The following is a 5885-nucleotide window of genomic DNA, read 5'->3' as shown; positions in this document are numbered from 1 at the left end:
CTTATGGTCTGTTTTTTATTTCTTTTCTAGGGAAACTTGTAAGGTTGGTTTGTTAGATTGTGGGGGAATTGAGGATCCTGTGAGGGATTTGTAGCCCAATCTGTCCACTACAGAAGGATAGCCTAAATTGTGGAATTGAGAGCTAGGAGAGATGTTAGAAATCATTCTGGGCCAGTTCTTTTGTTTAACAAATGGGTGAACTGAGCCCTGGGCAGGGGAAGCAACTTGTCCAAATGATTGGATTGCTTTGCGTTCTGAAGTTACCTTGTGGATGACGAAGAACCATGGTAGTGTCCTGAGACCAGTAGGATAAAAGAGAAGGAAGAAAGAGTGCAGGAAACACAAATGGGGGTGTGGGGAAGAGAAAATAATGGAAGAAGAAAGGTTCCTAAAGTAGGGAATAATGATTAGCCTTTGAGTTGCATACCCATAAGCAGTTCATTGGCTAGGGGGTGGTTTGTTAGTTCCCCTGCCTGTATAGTTGGTGGGTGGTACTTAATTGTCATCAAAGTCCTGAGTTCAAATCCAGCCTCTGACACTAGCTGTTTCTCCCTGGACAAGTCACTTAACCAATTTGCTTCAGTTTCCTGAACTGTAAAATGGGGATAATAATAGCACTTATGTAACAGCAAGGCTGCTGTGAGGCTTGAATGAGAGCACTTTCCATAGTGTCTGACACATAGTAGGCACTATATAAATGCTTATTCCTTTCCCTTCCCCCTCTATCGGCCAGAAATAGATACTTAATTACTATCTAAGAAATGGCTTTTTGACAAAAAGGCTTTGTAGATGGTTTGGTAAATTGTTTCCATCTCCCAGCTTGAGGACTTGCTACTCTTTTCCGTATCTTCTCATAAATCCTTATGGACCACTTGACTTTGTACATCATGGTGATAATAGTGATAACAACAGTCTTAATAGCTAGCATTTATATAGCACCTTCTATGTGCAGACTCCTTGAGAGCAGGGACTGTCTTTTGCCTGTTTTATGCCCAGTGCTTGGCACATAGTAGCTGCTTGATAAATGTTTTGTGACCTACTCACTGCCACGCAACATGCTCAACACTTGACAAATACTATCGTATTTGATCCTTACAACACACCTGGGAGATAGGTGCTATTCTTATCACCATTTTGTACAGCTTAGGAAACTTAGGCAAACAGAAAGGGTGACTTGCCCAAGGCAGGCAGCACACACAGCCAGTTTATCCAGTGTTGGAGTGCCCCTATTGCCCCTGGAGTCCATGGGACATCTGTTTCCCTCATTCTTCCTACATGCCCAACATACCTTCTTGTGCAGTTATCCATCTCTCTGATAACATCCTTTACGCCATATGCAGTGGAGAAAGCAGTGTCTCTGGAGTCAGAGGACCTGAGTTTGAATCTTGCCTCTGGTATTTGCTATTAGTGTGATCTTGGGCAAGTCATTCCTGGGACTCAGTTTCCTCATCAGTAAAATGAGGGTGTTGTATTAGGTGGCCTCCATGGTTCCTTCTAACTCTAAATCTACAACTATCTTATGCAGTTGCCCACCATACACACCCTCCCACCCTTTATCTGGAGAGAGATTCCAATGGAAACTTGGGGAGAAAATATCATTTCCTTTCCAACTTTGTTATTGAGGAAAAAACACTGATCTCTACCCCACACTTCCAGTAAGGCCTTAGATCAACCTGGCTTATTGCATAGCGAAAGCCTAAACATCAGCAGCCCAGGGAATAGTGTTTGTTAGCAACGGCTGCTGTGGGGGAGTATGGCATGAAATGGTATTTGTTCTAGAATTATGGAATTTTTCATTTGGGAAAGTTTCTTGAAGTCCATACAAGAATTTCCTCCATCAGTTAATAATTGAAACTTGTTAATGTTTGGATTTAAGTTACTTTTAGTTTTCACGAGCTACTTGTACTAGTTGGGATAGCTATAAAGGTTGCTTCCCCCCAAAGTCTACATGTGGCATTCTTAACAAGAAATAGATATTTCTCTAGCTATCCTCTGATTCCATTTTACTATCGAGGTATAAGTCAGGAATTGGCAGGATTTTTTGGACTGGAGTATTCAGCGGAGCCCTAAACCCACACTAAGAGGACAAAGAAGATCAGAAAGAATCATATTTGGGTCTGTTATTTAATTTCTACTTCTTTATAGCCATTTGGCGGGGGGGAGAACATGTAAGAAGAAAAGAATTGTGAATACATCAAAGAATGTCTTACAGCTTTTGGAAGCTGATTGAACTACTCATTCCCTGTGTGTTTCTCCAAACCCTATCCCAGTGTCTCATCATTTGTAGTATTTGTTAAAAATAAATTTTTGATATCTTTTGTTTTACATGTCACCAGAATTTCTCCCCATATACCTCTCCTCCCCCTCCCAGAAAGCCATTCCATGTAAAAATTTAAAGAAAGAAAAAAAGGAAGGAAAAACCCCAGTAAGACTAATAAAAAAGTCTGAAAACTTATGTAATGTACCACACTAACAGACCTCCTACCTCCGCAAAGGAGTGAGGGGAGGAGTCTTTTCATTATCTCTTCTTCGGGACCATGTTTGTTCTTTGTAATTTTATAACATTCACTTTTGATTGTTTTATGCTTGTTCTTTCCATTAACATTGTCATAGTCATTGTTTATGTTGTTTTCCTGGCTCTTCAAACTATGTAAATCTTTCCATACCTTTCTGTAGTAATCATTTTTATCATTTCTTACAACACAATAATATCACACTACATTCCTGTACCACAGTGTGTTTAGCCATCCCCCAATTTTGTTCCAATTCTGTACTATCACAAAAAGTGCTGCTATGAATATTTTAATATATATGTGGACTTTGTTTTTATCAATAACCTCCTTGGAGTATAACCCTATAGTAGTGGAATCTCTCAGTCCAAAGGTGGCATTGATGTTTTTAAGAGGCACACACTCTAATAGGTTCTATCAATCAGTCAGTCAATAAACAGGGCAGCTAGGTGGCACAGTGGATAGAATGCCAGGCCTGGAGTCAGGAAGACTCATCTTCCTGAATTCAAATCTAGCCTCAGACACTTAACTAGCTTTGTGACCCTGGGCAAGTCACTTAACCCTGTTTGGCTCAGTTTCTTTATCTGTAAAATGAGCTAGAAAAGGAAATGGCAAACGACTAACTTTGCCCCCAAAAATGGAAATCGGGTCATGAAGAGTCAGATACAACTGAAAAACAACTGAACATATAATAGTCAATAAACATTCACTAAATGCCTACTATGTACTAAATGTACTATGTGCATTGTGTTAAGGAGGATATAATGAAAGGCAAAAGATAGTTTCTGTTCGAGAGGAGTTCACAGTGTACTAAGGAGACAAAACAACTTGGTACAAACAAGATATAGACAGGATAAACTGGAGATGATTTGCGGAGGGAAGACTTTTTTTTCTTTTTTAAGATTAATTTATTTTTAGTTTTCAACAATTTACTTCCATAAGCTTTTGAGTTTTAAATTTTTCTCCTCCCTTCCTGCCTCCTCCAAGATGGCGTGCAATCTGATCTAGGCTATATACATTCCTCTTAAACATACTTTCACATTAGTCATTTTTTAAGGAAGAATTAGAACCAATAGGAGGAACCACAAGAAAGAGGAAACGGGGGAAAAAGCAAATAGTGTGCTTCGCTCTACATTCAAACTCCATAGTTCTTTCTCTGGATGTGGATAGCATTTTCCATCTTGAGACTTTTGGAGATGCTTGCATTGCTGAGAAGGGCTAAGTCTATCAAAGTTAGTCATCACATATTGTGGCTGTTATTGTGTACAATGTTCTCCTGATTCTGCTCACTTCACTCAGCATCAGTCCATACAAGTCTTTCCAGGTTTTTCTGAAGTCTGCCTGCTCATTATTTCTTATAGCACAATAGTATTCCAATTACATTCATATGCCACAACTTGTTCAGCCATTACCCAACTGATGGGTATCCTCTCAATTTCCAATTCTTTGCCACCACAAAAAGCTGCTGTAAATAGTTTTGTGCATGTGGGTCCTTTTCCCTTTTGTTAGATGTCTTTGCCATACAGCCCTAGAAGTGCTATTGCTGGGTCAAAAGGTATGCACATTTTTGTAGCCCTTTGGGCATAGTTCCAAATTGTTCTCCAAAATGGTTGGATCAGTACACAATTCCACCACCAATGCATTGGTGTTCCAATTTTCCCACATCTCCAACATTTATTTTCCTGTTTTGTCATGTTGGCCAATCTGATAGGTGTGATGTGGTACCTCAGAGTTGTTTTGATTTCCATTTCTTTAATCAATAGTGATTTAGAGCATTTTTTTCGTATGGCTATAGATGGCCTTAATTTCTTCATCTGAAAACTGCCTGTTCATCTCTTTTGACCATGAATCAATTGGGGAATGACTTATATTCTTGTAAATTTGACTTAGTTCTCTATGTATTTAAGAAATGAAGCCCTTATCAGAGACACTGGTTGTAAAAATCCCCAGTTTTCTGCTGAGGGAAGGCATTATTAACACAAAAGGAGATTGGGAAAGGCTTTTTGTGGAAGGGGAGATTTTTTAGCTGGGACTTGAAGGAACCCAGGGGGCAGAGATGGAGGAAAGAATTCCAAGCCTGGGGGGCAGTCAATAAAAACGCATGGAGATGGGAGAGAGAGTTCGAGAACAATGAAACCAATGTCACTGGATCGCAGAGTATGTGGAAGGGAGTACAATATATGGAGACTGGAAATGTAGGAAAGGGCCCAGTTATGAAGGTCTTTGAACGTCAAACAGGATGTTAAATTCTGGTAGAGATGGGGAGCCACTAGAGCTTATCAAATATGGGAATGGTGGTCAGATGCACTTTAGGAAGATAACTTTGATAGTTGGACTGGGGTGAGGTAAAAGACTAACTCACTGCAATAGTTTGGGTAAGAAGTGATGAGGGCCTGCACAATATATCACATACATCTTCTCTCATGTAACCTTCACGCTAGCCATGGAAGGTGGGGAGGAACCTGTTACCTCCATTTTACAGATGAGGAAATGGGTGCACAGGAGCAATGTGGCCAAGATAATATTTAAGCTTGTGCACAAGTTTATCGTGATAGATAAGCTTTGAGTACAATCCCAGTGACCAACAGTCTACTGTCCTAAGAACAGCCTAACTATGGAAACTGAGCACCCGGAGGCACTGTTTGGCTTTGGCAACCTACAGATTGGAGAAAATGTTTGCTGTTTATTTTTAAGACTTAGCATTTCCCTCACATCAGTAATGTCAAGTGAGTAGTACAACTATTATCTCTGTTTTACAGAGAAGGAAACAAATGCAGAGAGTTTGTGACTCCTCAGTGGTAGCTGTTCAAGTTGAGATTCAAAGCCAGGTGTCTTGATTCTCTTTCCACTATGGTATGCCGTTCTCCAAATTCTCATCAAGGTATTTGTTTTCCTGTGTCCAGTATTACTGGTTTAGGAAGCACATGCACGGGGAAGAAACCAAAAGTAGCAGCTGCCTTCCCCTTGGCCGCCTTGAGGTCGTCCCAGGAAGAAAAATTACTCATTTTCAAACCAAATCTCACTGTGAACAGTTAAGTCAGAGTAAAATATAGATGAATGAAATCAGTAAGCTTCTGTTAAAAAAAAAAACAAAAAGGCAGAAAATTCCTGCAATTATTTCTTTGAAACAATATATGTTGGAGCAGCTAGGTGGCACAGTGGATAGAGTGAGTGGGACCTAGTTCAAATCCAGCTTAAGACATTTACTAGCTATGTGACCCTGAGCAAGTTACTTAATTCTGATTGCCATATATGTGTCTCTGTGTGTGTATGTATATATGTGTATGTATGTATATATGGGTATGTATGTTAACACAAACTGATACCTTCTCAGAATGAAAAAGAGAAAAAAATGTGAGAAATGCCAACCAAATT

The 5885-nt window shown here is 39.7% G+C and overlaps 1 protein-coding gene across 2 annotated transcripts in view; it reads right to left on the bottom strand.

Moving 5' to 3' along the window:
• Positions 1-5883: 5883 nt before the first annotated feature.
• PTPN14 (protein tyrosine phosphatase non-receptor type 14) overlaps positions 5884-5885 on the bottom strand; it is a 259512-nt gene continuing 259510 nt past the window's right edge. For both annotated transcript variants that reach the window (XM_021007778.2, XM_021007777.2), the window contains one exon: positions 5884-5885. This exon is cut by the window's right edge and continues 11502 nt beyond it. The gene's annotated coding sequence lies outside the window, so the exon portion shown is untranslated.

The sequence above is a fragment of the Phascolarctos cinereus genome, unplaced genomic scaffold (genome assembly GCF_003287225.1).
Source record: "Phascolarctos cinereus isolate Bilbo 61053 unplaced genomic scaffold, phaCin_HiC Scaffold_5;HRSCAF=322, whole genome shotgun sequence".
Taxonomy (NCBI): domain Eukaryota; kingdom Metazoa; phylum Chordata; class Mammalia; order Diprotodontia; family Phascolarctidae; genus Phascolarctos; species Phascolarctos cinereus.
The sequence above is the reverse complement of the archived record's forward strand: the minus strand, read 5'-3'. Positions and strand labels throughout refer to the sequence as shown.